The sequence below is a fragment of the Moschus berezovskii genome, chromosome 24 (genome assembly GCF_049115385.1).
Source record: "Moschus berezovskii isolate FMDL1 chromosome 24, NW_MosBer_1.0, whole genome shotgun sequence".
In the NCBI taxonomy this organism is placed as follows: Eukaryota; Metazoa; Chordata; class Mammalia; order Artiodactyla; family Moschidae; genus Moschus; species Moschus berezovskii.
Window position 1 is genome coordinate 60323186 of NC_142483.1, and position 16002 is coordinate 60339187.

The 16002-nt window shown below is 40.7% G+C and overlaps 1 protein-coding gene across 8 annotated transcripts in view; it reads left to right on the plus strand.

Annotated features, from left to right (window-relative positions):
- The window catches only part of NEK10 (NIMA related kinase 10), a 317096-nt gene that overhangs the window by 278643 nt on the left and 22451 nt on the right, over positions 1-16002 (plus strand). The gene's annotated exons all lie outside the window — the stretch shown is intronic.

Genomic DNA, 16002 nt, shown 5'->3' on the forward strand with positions numbered 1-16002 from the left:
AACCTGGTTCTTTGAGAGGGTAAATAAAATTGACAAACCACTAGCCAGACTCAAAAAACAAAGGGAGAGGAACCAAATCAATAAAATTAGAAAGGGAAATGGAGAGATCACAACCGACAACACAGTAATACAAGGAATATTAAAGAATATTATCAGCAATTCAGTTCACTTCAGTTCAGTCGTCCAGTCGTGTCCGAGTTTCTGCGACCCCATGAATCACAGCACGCCAGGCCTCCCTGTCCATCACCAACTCCCGGAGTTCACTCAAACTCATGTCCATTGAGTTGGTGATGCCATCCAGCCATCTCATTCTCTGTCGTCCCCTTCTCCTCCCACCCTCAACCTTTCCCAGCATCAGACTCTTTTCCAGTGAGTCAACTCGTTGCATGAGGTGGCCAAAGTATTGCAGTTTCAGCTTTAGCATCAGTCTTTCCAATGAACACCCAGGATTGATCTCCTTTAGAATGGACTGGTTGGATCTCCTTGCAGTCCAAGGGACTCTCAAGAGTCTTCTCCAGCACCACAGTTCAAAAGTATCAATTCTTCGGCAATCAGCTTTCTTCACAGTCCAACTCTCACATCCATACATGACCACAGGAAAAACCATAGCCTTGACTAGACGGACCTTGGTTGGCAAAGTAATGTCTCTGCTTTTTAATATACTATCAAAGTTGGTCATAACTTTCCTTCCAAGGAGTAAGCGTCTTTTAATTTCATGGCTGCAATCAGCATTTGCAGTGATTTTGGAGCCCAAAAAAACAAAGTCTGACACCGTCTCCACTGTTTTTCCATCTACTTCCCATGAAGTCATGGGACCAGATGCCATGATCTTTGTTTTCTGAATGTTGAGCTTCAAGCCAACCTTTTCACTCTCTTCATTCACTTTCATCAGGAGGCTTTTGAGTTCCTCTTCACTTTCTGCCATAAGGGTGGTATCATCTGCATATCTGAGGTTATTGATATTTCTCGCAGCAATCTTAATTCCAGCTTGTGCTTCTTCCAGCCCAGCATTCCTCATGATGTATTCTGCATAGAAGTTAAATAAGCAGGGTGACAATATACAGCCTTGATATACTCCTTTTCCTCTTTGGAGCCAATCTGTTGTTCCATGTACAGTTCTAACTCTTGCTTCCTGACCTGCATACAGGTTTCTCAAGAGGCAGGTCAGATGGTCTGGTATTCCCATCTCTTACAGAATTTTACACAGTTTGTTGTGATCCACACAGTCAAAGGCTTTGGCATAGTCAATGAAGCAGAAATAGATGTTTTTCTGGAACTCTCTTGATTTCTCCATGATCCAGCGAATGTTGGCAATTTGATCTCTGGTGCCTCTGACTTTTCTAAAACCTGCTTGAACATCTGGGAGTTCATGGTTCACATATTGCTGAAGCCTGGCTTGGAGAATTTTGAGCATGACTTTACAAGTGTGTGAGATGAGGGCAATTGTGTGGTAGTTTGAGCATTCTTTGTCATTGCCTTTCTTTGGGATTGAAATGAAGACTGACATTTTCCAGTCCTGTGGCCACTGCTGAGTTTTCCAAATCTGCTGGCATATTGAGTGCAGCACTTTCACAGCCTCATCTTTCAAGATTTGAAATAGCTCACCTGGAATTCCATCACCTCCACTAGCTTTGTTCGTAGTGATGCTTTCTAAAGCCCACTTGACTTCACATTCCAAGATGTCTGGCTCTAGGTCAGTGATCACGTTATCGTGACTATCTTGGTCATGAAGATCTTTTTTGTACAGATCTTTTGTGTATTCTTGCCACCTCTTCTTAATCTCTTCTGCTTCTGTTAGGTCCATACCATTTCTGTCCTTTATCGAGCCCATCTTTGCATGAAATGTTCCCTTGTAATCTCTAATTTTCTTGAAGAGATCTCTTGTTTTTCCTATTCTGTTGTTTTCCTCTATTTCTTTGCATTGATCACTGAGGATGACTTTCTTATCTCTCCTTGCTATTCTTTGGAACGCTGCATATAGATGCTTGTATCTTTCCTTATCTTCTTTGCTTTTCGCTTCTCTTCTTTTCACAGCTATTTGTAAGGCCTCCTCAGACAGCCATTTTGCTTTTTTTGCATTTCTTTTCCATGGGGATGGTCTTGGTCCCTGTCTCCTGTACAATGTTATGAACCTCCATCCAGAGTTCATCAGACACTCTATCTATCAGATATATTCCCTTAAATCTATTTCTCACTTCCACTGTATAATCATAAGGGAGTTGATTGAGGTCATATTTGAATGGTCTAATGGTCTAATTTATACATTCAATGCAATCCCTATCAAGCTACCAACGACATTTTTCACAGAACTAGAACAAATAATCTCACAATTTGTATAGAAATACAAAAAACCTCGAATAGCCAAAGCAATCTTGAGGACGAATAATGGAACTGGGGGAATCAACCTGCCGGACTTCAGGCTCTACTACAAAGCCACAGTCATCAAGACAGTATGGTACTGGCATAAAGACAGAAATACAGAACAGTGGAACAAAATAGAAAGTCCAGAGATATCTCCACGCACCTATGGACACCTTATCTTTGACAAAGGAGGCAAGAATATAAAATGGAGAAAAGACAGTCTCTTTAACAAGTGGTGCTGGGAAAACTGGTCAGCCATTTGTAAAAGAATGAAACTAGAACACTTCCTAACATCATATACAAAAATAAACTCAAAATGGATTAAAGATCTGAATGTAGGACCGAAACTATAAAACTCCTAGTGGAGAACATAGGCAAAACACTCTCTGACATAAATCACAGCAGGATCTTCCATGACCCACCTCCCAGAATACTGGAAATAAAAGCAAAAAAAAAAAAAAAAAAAAAGGGACCTAATTAAATTAAAAGCTTCTGCACAGTAAAGGAAACTATAAGCAAGGTGAAAGACAGCATTCAGAATGGGAGAAAATGATAGCAAATGAAAAAACTGACAAATAATTAATCTCCAAAATACACAAGCAGCTCCTGCAGCTCAGTTCCAGAAAAATAAGTGACCCAATAAAAAAATGGGCCAAAGAACTAAACAGACATTTCTCCAAAGACGACATACAAATGGCTAACAAACACATGAAAAAATGCTCAACATCCCTCATAACCAGAGAAATGCAAATCAAAACCACAATGAGATACCATTTCACACCAGTCAGAATGGCTGCTATCCAAAAGCCTGCTGCTGCTGCTGCTAAGTCACTTCAGTCGTGTCCGACTCTGTGTGACCCCATAGATGGAAGCCCACCAGGCTCCCCCGTCCCTGGGATTCTCCAGGCAAGAACACTGGAGTGGGTTGCCATTTCCTTCTCCAATGTGTGAAAGTGAAAAGTGAGAGTGAAGTTGCTCAGTCGTGTCTGACCCTTAACGACCTCATGGACTGCAGCCTACCAGGCTCCACCATCCATGGGATTTTCTAGGCAAGAGTACTGGAGTGGCTTGCCATTCCCTTCTGGACTACCTCTAACTTCTTGTTTCCTCAAAAGAGCCTTGAAATTCCTAAATGACAGGAATAATGACAATTGAGAAAGGGAGAACATATCTTATACGGTCCTCTCTCTTCTGTTCCCTGAATGCTGAGATTCTCCTCCGTTCATACCATCTTTGCCAAATGAATGATGATCAAAGAGCCCAGTGACACCCAGAAATTATGACATCAGAAATTCTTTCATATAGCTTCCTACCTGTTAGAGAATGAAATGCCTCAATTCGTAATTCCAGCAGCAGGCTGAAACTTATCTTCTGGACCAACCTCTCTCTCCCAATCTCTATGTCCAAAAGCCTACAAGCAATAAATGCTGGAGAGGGTGTGGAGAGAAGGGAACCCTCTTACACTGTTGGTGGGAATGCAAACTAGTACAGCCACTATGGAGAACAGTGTGGAGATTCCTCAAAAAACTGGAAATAGAACTGCCATATGATCCAGCAGTTGTACTCCTGGGCATCCACACTGAGGAAACCAGAACTGAAAGAGAAACATGTACTCCAATATTCATTGCAACACTGTTTATAATAGCGAAGACATGGAAGCAACCTAGATGTCCATCTGCAGATGAATGGATAAGAAAGCTTTGGTACATATACACAATGGAGTATTACTCAGCCATTAAAAAGAATGCATTTGAATCAGTTCTAGTGGGGTGTACGAAACTGGAGCCTATTGTACAGAGTGAAGTAAGCGAGAAAGGAAAACACCAATACAGTTTACTAACTGTGGAAAATTCTGAACGTGATGGGAATATCAGACCACCTGACCTGCCTCTTGAGAAACCTGTATGGCAGGTCAGGAAGCAACAGTTAGAACTGTACATGGAACAACAGATTGGCTCCAAATAGGAAAAGGAGTATGTCAAGGTTGTATATTGTCACCCTGCTTATTTAACTTCTATGCAGAGTACATCATGAGAAACGCTGGGCTGGAAGAAGCACAAGCTGGAATCAAGATTGCTGGGAGAAATATCAATAACCTCAGATATGCAGATGACACTACCCTTATGGCAGAAAGTGAAGAGGAACTCAAAAGCCTCTTGATGAAAGTGAAAGAGGAGAGTGAAAAGGTTGGCTTGAAGCTCAACATTCAGAAGACGAAGATCATGGCATCTGGTCCCATCACTTCATGGGAAATAGATGGAAAAACAGTGGAAGCAGTGTCAGACTTTATTTTTTGGGGCTCCAAAACCACTGAAGTTGCTGTTTGCATCCAGGAAATTAAAAGACACAACCTAGATAGCATATTAAAAAGCAAAGACATTACATTGCCAACCAAGGTCTGTCTAGTCAAGGCTATGGTTTTTCCTGTGGTCATGTATGGATGTGAGTGTTGGACTGTGCAGAAGGCTGATCGCTGAGGAATTGATGCTTTTGAACTGTGGTGCTGGAGAAGACTCTTGAGAGTCCCTTGGACTGCAAGGAGATCCAACCAGTCCATTCTAAAGGAGATCAATCCTGGGTGTTCATTGGAAGGACTGATGCTAAAACTGAAACTCCAATACTTTGGCCACCTCATGCGACGAGTTGACTCACTGGAAAAGAGTCTGATGCTGGGAGGGATTGGGGTGGGGGAGGAGATAGGGACGACAAAGAATTAGATGGCTGGATGGCATCACCAACTCGATGGACATGAGTTTGTGTGAACTCCGGGAGTTGGTGATGGACAGGGAGGCCTGGCGTGCTGTGACTCATGGGGTCGCAAAGAGTCGGACATGACTGAGCGACTGAACTGAACTGAACTGAACGCATACATATGGAATTTAGAAAGATGTTAACATTAACCCTGTCTACAAGACAGCAAAAGAGACACACGTGTACAGAACAGTCTTTGGGACTCTGTGGGAGAGTGTGAGTGTGGAATGATTTGGAAGAATGGCATTGAAACATGTATATTATCCTATTTGAAACGAATCACCAGTCCAGGTTCGATGCATGGTACAGGATGCTCGGGTCTGGTGCTCGGGGATGACCCAGAGGGAGGATATGGGGAGGAGGGAGGTGGGAAGGGGGTTCAAGAAGGGGAACACATGTACACCTGGGGCGGATTCATGTCAATGTATGGCAAAACCAACCAATATAATATTGTTAAGTAATTCAGTTCAGTTCAGTTGCTCAGTCGTGTCCGACTCTTTTTGACCCCATGAATCACAGCACGCCAGACCTCCCTGTCCATCACCAACTCCCGGAGTTCACTCAAACTCATGTCCATCAAGTTGGTGATGCCATCCAGCCATCTCATTCTCTGCCGTCCCCTTTTCCTCCTGCCCCCAATCCTTCCCAGCATCAGAGTCTTTTCCAGTGAGTTAACTCGTCTCATGAGGTGGCCAAAGTATTGCAGTTTCAGCTTAGCATCAGTCCTTCCAATGAACACCCAGGATTGATCTCCTTTAGAATGGACTGTTTGGATCTCCTTGCAGTCCAAGGGACTCCCAAGAGTCTTCTCCAACACCACAGTTCTAAAGCATCAATTCTTCAGCGATCAGCTTTCTTCACAGTCCAACTCTCACATCCATACATGACCACGGGAGAAACCATAGTCTTGACTAGATGGACCTTTGTTGTAAAGTAGTTAGCCTCCAATTAAAAAATTAAATAAAATAAGAAACAAACAAAAAAACTTTCTTTTCATCTTTGTCTTTTCTTCTGTTGGTGTAGCGTATCATATTGATTAATCTGCATGTATTGAAACATCCTTGTGAGCCTGGGACGAATCCCCATTGGTTATGGTGTATGATCTTCTCTATGTGTGTTATTGGATTCAGTTGGATAATATTTTGTTGATAATTTTTGTATCTATATTCATCAAAAATATTGGCCTGTAATTTTCTTTGTCCATAATATCTTTGTTTGTTTTTGGTATCAGGATGATGGTGGCTTACAAAAATGACTTTGGAGTGTTCCTGCCTCTTCAGTCTTTTGGTAAAGTTTGAGAAGTTTCCATATAAATTCTTCTTTGTATTTTGGTAGAATTCCTCAGGGAAGCGTGAACTTTTGTTTGCAGCAAGTTGTTTGTTTTACAGATTCTATTTCACTTCTAGTGATTGTTCTGTCCAAATTATCTATTTCTTCTTTATTCAGTTTTGGTGGACTGTATGTTCCTAGAAACTTGTCCATTTCTTCTCGGTCATCCAGTTTGTTGGTATATAGTTGTTCATAATGAAATGTTGTTGCTGAGCCATGAAAGACGCCAGAATTCTTGGCCTGTGGAGGAGAGGATTCAATTTGGGACCAGTGATGAGGCTTGATCGCTCAGAGCTTTTGTGTGATAAAGTTTTATTAAAGTGTATAGACAAAGCTTCTGACATAGACATCAGAACGGGGCAGAAAGAGTGCCCCCTTGTTAATCTTTAGCCATATGTTATATAGCTACTAGCAGGCTGCTAGTTGGAGAAAGGAAATGTCTCAGAACTAAGAGACGGGCACCAGGTCCTTCACCCACAACACGCTTTTGGGATATCTTGGCACAAGGTGACTTGTCCTGGGCCATAAAACAGTTGACATGAATCTTGAAGAAAAGCAAGTTTCCAAGCAAATACATAGTCTCATTAACATAGCTTAAGAGAACGTTTGCATCAGTAAAATACTGCTTTGTCAAGTCAGTTCTGAGTCTTAGGCGGAACCAACTTGAAGACAGAGTCTAGGGTAAATGCATAAGAAAAATGCATTGGTTAGCTCAAGGTTTGAGAAAAGTTCAGTTGAAACCAGGTGTCATTATGGCAATACAGAATTTTAGAAGAAACCTCTTTTAAAGTTTGTATAGAGAGGGGGGAAAATCTAATACTTGTAGTTTGCTTCCTCCTGCCACTTATGAGAGATAAAAAACGTCTGACACTTTCAGCCTAGTTACTCTGTTTGGAGACCCCTGGCCTTCCTGCCTGTTACCGTCACAATAGTATTTTCTTATGGTTTTTTGTATTTCAGCGGTATCAGTTATTATTTCTGCACTTTCGTTTCTTACTTTGTTTACTTGGATTCTCTTTCTTTTCTTCTTAGTGAGCCTGGTCTGAGGTTTGGTAGTTTTGTTTACCCTTTCAAATAACTAGTTGTACTGATTTTTTTCCTACTCACGTTTCTATTTGATTTATATCCTCTCTGATCATTATTATTTCCTCCCATCTGCTACTTTAGGTTTTATTTTTTCTTCTTTTTCCAATTATTTTAGGTTGTGGTTTATGTTGTTTATTTGAGATTTTTCTTGTTTTTTGAGGAAGGCTTGTATAGCTCAAAAGACTCTTGATGAAAGTGAAAGAGGAGAGTGAAAAGGTTGGCTTGAAGCTCAGCATTCAGAAAACAAAGATCATGGCATCTGGTCCCATAACTTCATGGGAAATAGATGGAAAAACAGTGGAAACAGTGTCAGAATTTTTTTGGGGGGGCTCCAAAATCACTGCAGATGCTGATTGCAGCCAGGAAATTAAAAGACACTTACTCCTTGGAAGGAAAGTTATGACCAACCTTGATAGCATATTAAAAAGCAGAGACATTACTTTGCCAACCAAGGTCCGTCTAGTCAAGGCTATGATTTTTCCAGTGGTCATGTATGGATGTGAGAGTTGGACTGAAGAAAGCTGATCGCCGAAGAATTGATGCTTTAGAACTGTGGTGTTGGAGAAGACTCTTGGGAGTCCCTTGTACTGCAAGGAGATCCAACCAGTCCATTCTAAGGGAGATCAATCCTGGGTGTTCATTGGAAGGACTGATGCTAAAGCTGAAACTGCAATACTTTGGCCACCTCATGCGACGAGTTGACTCACTGGAAAAGACTCTGATGCTAGGAAAAGTTGGGGGCGGGAGGAAAAGGGGACGACAGAGAATGAGATGGCTGGACGGCATCACAGACTCTGTGGACATGAGTTTGAGTGAACTCCGGGAGTTGGTGATGGACAGGGAGGCCTGGCGTGCTGTGATTCATGGGGTCGCGGAGAGTCGGATACGACTGAGCGACTGAACTGAACTGAACTGTATGGCTGTGGACTTCCCTCTAAGGTCTACTTTCACTGCATCCCATAAATTTTTCTATGGTTGTGTTTTCATTATTATTTGTCTCAAGGTTTTTATAAATTTCCTCTTTGATTTCATCATTGACCCATTGATTTTTTTAGTAGTATGTTGTTCAGTCAGTTCAGTTCAGTTCAGTCGCTCAGTCGTGTCCGACTCTCCGCGACCCCATGAATCACAGCACGCCAGGCCTCCGTGTCCATCACCAACTCCTGGAGTACACTCAAACTCATGTCCACAGAGTCGGTGATGCCATCCAGCCATCTCATTCTCCGTCGTCCCCTTCTCCTCCCGCCCCCAACCTTTCCCAGCATCAGAGTCTTTTCCAGTGAGTCAACTCGTCGCATGAGGTGGCCAAAGTATTGCAGTTTCAGCTTTAGCATCAGTCCCTCCAATGAACATCCAGGATTGATCTCCTTTAGAATGGACTGGTTGGATCTCCTTGCAGTATAAGGGACTCTCAAGAGTCTTCTCCAACACCACAGTTCAAAAGCATCGATTCTTCGGCAATCAGCTTTCTTCACAGTCCAACTCTTACATCCATACATGACCACGGGAAAAACCATTGCCTTGACTAGACGGACCTTGGTCGGCAAAGTAATGTCTCTGCTTTTTAATATACTATCAAGGTTGGTCATAACTTTCCTTCCAAGGAGCAAGCGTCTTTTAATTTCATGGCTGCAATCAGCATCTGCAGTGATTTTGGAGCCCAAAAAAACAAAGTCTGACACTGTTTCCACTGTTTTTCCATCTATTTCCCATGAAGTGATGGGACCAGATGCCATGATCTTTGTTTTCTGAATGTTGAGCTTCAAGCCAACCTTTTCACTCTCCTCTTTCACTTTCATCAAGAGGCTTTTGAGTTCCTCTTCACTTTCTGCCATAAGGGTAGTGTCATCTGCATATCTGAGGTTATTGATATTTCTCCCAGCAATCTTGATTCCAGCTTGTGCTTCTTCCAGCCCAGCGTTCCTCATGATGTACTCTGCATATAAGTTAAATAAGCAAGGTGACAATATACAACCTTGACGCACTCCTTTTCCTATTTGGAACCAGTCTGTTGTTCCATGACCGGTTCTAACTGTTGCTTCCTGACCTGCATACAGGTTTCTCAAGAGGCAGGTCAGGTGGTCTGGGATTCCCATCTCTTTCAGAATGTTCCACAGTTTATTGTGATCCACACAGTCAAAGGCTTTGGCATAGTCAATGAAGCATAAATAGATGTTTTTCTGAAACTCTCTTGCTTTCTCCATGATCCAGCGGATGTTGGCAATTTGATCTCTGGTGCCTCTGCCTTTTCTAAAACCTGCTTGAACATCTGGGAGTTCACGGTTTACATACTGCTGAAGCCTGGCTTGGAGAATTTTGAGCATGACTTTACTAGCGTGTGAGATGAGTGCAATTGTGCGGTAGTTTGAGCATTCTTTGGCATTGCCTTAGTCTACTTGTAATCATTTTTTCTTATTTCTCTTTTTGTGGTTGATTTCTAGTTTTATGCCATCATGGTCAGGAAAGATACTTGAAATAATTTCCATCCTCTTAAATTTGTCTTTAGGCTTGTTTTGTGTCCTAGCATGTGGCCAATCCTAAAGAATGTCTCATGTGCCTTTGAAAAGAATGTGTACTCTGGATTTTTTTGGATGTAATTTTTGGAAAGTACCAACTAAGTCTAACTGTTCTGTTGTATCATTTAGTATTTCTGTTACCTTATTGATTTTCTGCTGGTCAATCTGCCCCTTGATGTGAATTGGGTCGTAAAGTCTCCTAGTATTATTGTGTTCCTGTCAGTTTCTCCCTTTATGTCTGTTAGTATTTGTTTTATGTATTTGGGTGTTCCTATATTGGTGTTCCTATACATGTTAACATCTGTAATATCCTCTTTTTGTATTTATCCTTTTATCATTATATAGTGCTTTCTTTATCTTTCTTTATGGCCTTTGTTTTAAAGTCTATTCTGTCTGATGTGAGTATTGCTGCCCCCACTTTCTTGTCATTTCTATTTGCATGAAATGTCTTTTTCCATCCCCTCATTTTCCATCTCTGTGTCTCCTTTGCCCTAACGTGGGTTTCTTGTAGACAACATATTGTAACTTCTTTTTGTTTTTTTGTTTTTGTCCATTATACCACTCTATATTTTGATTGGAGCATTTAGATAGTTGACATTTAAGATAATTATTGATAGATATGCATTTGTAGCCATTTTATTCCTTGTTTTCCAGTTGACTTTACATTTTTTTCGGTTCCCTTTCTTTTCTTCTGTGGTTTGATGGTTTTCTTTTGTATTGTGCTTGAGTTCCTTTCTTTTTGGTTTTTGTGAATCTGTTGTATTTTTTCTTTTGTGATTACTCTGTTTTTCAAGTATTTGTGATTACTCTATATCTGCTTGCTTTAGACTGGTAGTCATATAGACTCAAACACATTCTTTTTAAAAAATGTACATTTTTCTTACTCTCCTCCTCTACATTTTATGATTTTGATGTCCTCTTTTACATCATCATGTATATCCTTTTGTTGTTCATTGCAGTTATTATCACTTTCACAAATTATTTTCTAATTTTTTTAAGTCTGTATACTGACTTAGTTAAATGACCAATTGTGATTATTCTATTTCCTATAGATTATTGCTTTTTTTATATTTAGAGAAGACTTTTAAAAATTTCTTTTAGAATAAGTTTAGTATTGCTGTATTCTTTTAGCTTTTGCTTGTCTGAGAAATTCTTTATCCGTACGTCTATTCTAAATTATAATCTAGCTAGATAGAATATCTTAGGTTGCAGATTTTTCCCTTTCAGGACTTTGAATGTATCTTGCCACTCCTAGGCTGCAACATCTCTGTGGAGAAATCAGCTGAGAGTCTTATAGGGGTTTACTTGTAGTTAACTCTTTTTTTTTTTTTTTTTCTGGGTGCCTTTAAAATCCTCTCCTTAACTTTTGCCATTTTAATTATAGATCTGTTTGGGTTCACCTATCTGGGACTCTCTATGCTTCCTGTACCTAGATGTCTGATTCCTTCTGTAGGTTGGGAAATTTTCAGCCATAATCCTTCAAATATATTTTCTCTCCCTGTTTTTCTTTTTTTATTTTATTTTTTATTTTTATTGGAGGCTAATTACTTTACAATATTTTATTGGTTGGTTTTGCCATACATTGACATGAATCCACCCCGGGTGTACATGAGTTCCCCCTCCCAAACCCCCATCCCCCCTCCCTCCTCCCCTTATCCTCCCTCTGGGTCATCCCCGCATACAAGCCCCAAGCGTCCTGTAACATGCATCAACCCTGAACTGGCGATTCGTTTCACATATGATAATATACATGTTTCAATGCCATTCTCCCAAACCATCCCTCCCTTACCCTCTCCCACAGAGTCCCAAAGACTGTTTTATACATCTGTGTCTCTTTTGCTGTCTCGTATACAGGGTTATCATTTGTATCTTTCTAAATTCCATATATATGCGTTAGTATATTGTATTGGTGTTTTTCTTTCTGGCTTGCTTCACTCTGTATAATAGGCTCTAGTTTCATCCACCTCATTAGAACTGGTCCAAATGCATTCTTTTTCAGTTCAGTTCAGTTCAGTTCAGTCGCTCAGACATGTCTGACTCTTTGCGACCCCATGAATCACAGCATGCCAGGCCTCCCTGTCCATCACCAACTCCCGGAGTTCACTCAAACTCATGTCCATCGAGTCAGTGATGCCATCCAGCCATCTCATTCTCTGTCGTCCCCGTCTCCTCCCACCCCCAATCCCTCCCAGCATCAGACTCTTTACCAGTGAGTCAACTCGTCGTATGAGGTGGCATTCTTTTTAATGGCTAAGTAATACTCCATTGTGTATATGTACCAAAGCTTTCTTATCCATTCGTCTGCAGATGGACATCTAGGTTGCTTCCATGTCTTCGCTATTATAAACAGTGTTGCAGTGAACATTGGAGTACATGTGTCTCTTTCAATTCTGGTTTCCTCAGTGTGTATGCCCAGGAGTGCAATTGCTGGATCATATGGCAGTTCTCTTTCCAGTTTTTTGAGGAATCTCCACACTGTTGTCCGTAGTGGCTGTACTAGTTTGCATTCCCACCAACAGTGTAAGAGGGTTCCCTTCTCTCCACAAGCTCTCCAGCATTTATTGCATGTAGACTTTTGGATAGCAACCATTCTGACTGGTGTGAAATGGTATCTAACTGTGGTTTTGATGTGCATTTCTCTGATTATGAGGGATGTTGAGCATTTTTTCATGTGTTTGTTATCCATCTTTATGTCTTCTTTGGAGAAATGTCTGTTTAGTTCTTTGGCCCATTTTTTGATTGGGTCACTTATTTTTCTGAAATTGAGCTGCAGGAGCTGCTTGTATATTTTGGAGATTAATCCTTTATCAGTTGCTTCATTTGCTATTATTTTCTCCCATTCTGAATGCTGTCTTTTCACCTTGCTTATCGTTTCCTTTGCTATGCAGAATCTTTTGATTTTAATTAGGTCCCATTTTTTAATTTTTGCTTTTATTTCCAATATTCTGCGAGGTGGGTCTTGGAGGATCTTGCTGTGATTTCTGTCAGAGTGTTTTGCCTACGTTTTCCTCTAGGAGTTTTATAGTATCTGGTCTTACATTTAGCTCTCTAATCCATTTTGAGTTTATTTTGGTGTATGGTGTTAGGAAGTGTTCTAGTTTCATTCTTTTACAAGTGGCTGACCAATTTTCCCAGCACCACTTGTTAAAGAGACTGTCTTTTCTCCATTTTATTTTCTTGCCTCCTTTGTCAAAGATAAGGTATCCGTAGGTGCGTGGATTTATCTCTGGGCTTTCTATTTTGTTCCATTGATCTATATTTCTCTCCTTATGCCAGTACCATACTGTCTTGATGACTGTGGCTTTGTAGTAGAGCCTGAAGTCCAGCAGGTTGATTCTCCCAGTTCCATTTTTGTTCCTCAAGATTGCTTTGGCTATTCGAGGTTTTTTTGTATTTCCATACAAATTGTGAGATTATTTGTTCTAGTTCTGTGAAAAATATCGTTGGTAGCTTGATAGGGATTACATTGAATGTATAAATTATTTTGGGTAGTATACTCATTTACACAATATTTATTCTTCCAACCCACGAACACCGTTTATTTCTCCATCTATTAGTGTCCTCTTTGATTACTTTCACTAGTGTTTTATAGTTTTCTATGTACAAGTGTTTTGTTTCCTTAGGTAGATACATTCCTACGTATTTAATTCTTTTCGTTGCAACAGTGAATGGAATAGTTTCCTTAATTTCTCTTTCTATTTTCTCATTATTAGTATATAGGAATGCAAGGGATTTCTGTGTATTGATTTTATATCCTGCAACTTTACTGTATTCATTAATTAGCTCTAGTAGTTTTCTGGTAAAGTCTTTAGGGTTTTCTGTGTAGAGGATCATGTCATCAGTGAACAGTGAAAGTTTTACTTCTTCTTTTCCAATTTGGATTCCTTTTATGTCTTTTTCCGCTCTGATTGCTGTGGCCAAAACTTCCAGAACTATGTTGAATAGTAGTGGTGAGAGTGGGCACCCTTGTCTTGTTCCTGACTTTAGGGGAAACCATTGAGGATAATGTTTGCTGTGGGTTTGTCATATATACTGCTGAAGCCTGGCTTGGAGAATTTTGAGCTTGACTTTACTAGCTTGTGAGATGAGTGCAATTTTGTGGTAGTTTGAGCATTCTTTGGCATTGCCTTTCTTTGGGATTGGAATGAAGACTGACCTTTTCCAGTCCTGTGGCCACTGCTGAGTTTTCCAAATCTGCTGGCATTTTGAGTGCAGCACTTTCACAGCATCATCTTTCAAGTGTTGAAATAGCTCAACTGGAATTCCATCACCTCCACTAGCTTTGTTAGTAGTGATGTTTTCTAAGGCCCACTTGACTTCACATTCCAAGATGTCTGGCTCTAGGTCAGTGATCACGTTATCGTGACTATCTTGGTCGTGAAGATCTTTTTTGTACAGTTCTTCTGTGTATTCGTGCCACCTCTTCTTAATCTCTTCTGCTTCTGTTAGGTCCATACCATTTCTGTCCTTTATCGAGCCCATCTTTGCATGAAATGTTCCCTTGGAATCTCTAATTTTCTTGAAGAGGTCTCTTGTTTTTCCTATTCTGTTGTTTTTCTCTGTTTCTTTGCATTGATCGCTGAGGATGTCTTTCTTATCTCTCCTTGCTATTCTTTTGAACTCTGCATTCAGATGCTTATATCTTTCCTTTTCTCCTTTGCTTTTCGCCTCTCTTCTTTTCACAGCTATTTGTAAGGCCTCCTCAGACAGCCATTTCGCTCTTTTGCATTTCTTTTCCATGGGGATGGTCTTGGTCCCTGTCTCCTGTACAATGTCACGAACCTCCGTCCAGAGTTCATCAGGCACTCTATCAATCAGATCTAGTCCCTTAAATCTATTTCTCACTTCCACTGTATAATCATAAGGGAGTTGATTGAGGTCATATCTGAATGGTCTAGTGGTTTTCCCTTCTTTCTTCAATTTACGTCTGAATTTTGCAATAAGGAGTTCATGATCTGAGCCACAGTCAGCTCCTGGTCTTGTTTTCGCTAACTGTATACAGCTTCTCCATCTTTGGTTGCAAAGAATATAATCAATCTGATTTCGGTGTTGACCATCTGGTGATGTCCATGTGTAGAGTCTTCTCTTGTGTTGTTGGCAGAGGGTGTTTGCTATGACCAGTGCATTCTCTTGACAAGACTCTATTAGCCTTTGCCCAAAGGCAGAGGCACCAGAGATCAAATTGCCAACATCCGCTGGCTCATGGAGAAAGCAGGAGAGTTTCAGAAAAACATCTATTTCTGCTTCATTGACTGTGCCAAAGCCTTTGACTGTGTCGATCACAATAAACTGTGGAACATTCTGAAAGAGATGGGAATCCCAGACCACCTGACCTGCCTCTTGAGAAACCTGTATGCAGGTCAGGAACAACAGTTAGAACTGGACGTGGAACAACAGACTGGTTCCAAATAGGAAAAGGTGTACGTCAAGGTTGTATATTGTCACCTTGCTTATTTAACTTCTATGCAGAGTATATCACGAGGAACGCTGGGCTGGAAGAAGCACAAGCTGGAATCAAGATTGCTGGGAGAAATATCAATAACCTCAGATATGCAGATGACACTACCCTTATGGCAGAAAGTGAAGAGGAACTCAAAAGCCTCTTGATGAAAGTGAAAGAGGAGAGTGAAAAGGTTGGCTTGAAGCTCAACATTCAGAAAACAAAGATCATGGCATCTGGTCCCATCACTTCATGGGAAATAGATGGAAAAACAGTGGAAACAGTGTCAGACTTTATTTTTTTGGGCTCCAAAATCACTGCACATGCTGATTGCAGTCATGAAATTAAAAGACGCTTGCTCCTTGGAAGGAAAGTTATGACCAACCTTGATAGTATATTAAAACGCAGAGACATTACTTTGCCAACCAAGGTCCGTCTAATCAAGGCAATGGTTTTTCCCGTGGTCATGTATGGATGTGAGAGTTGGACTGTGAAGAAGGCTGATCGCCGAAGAATCGA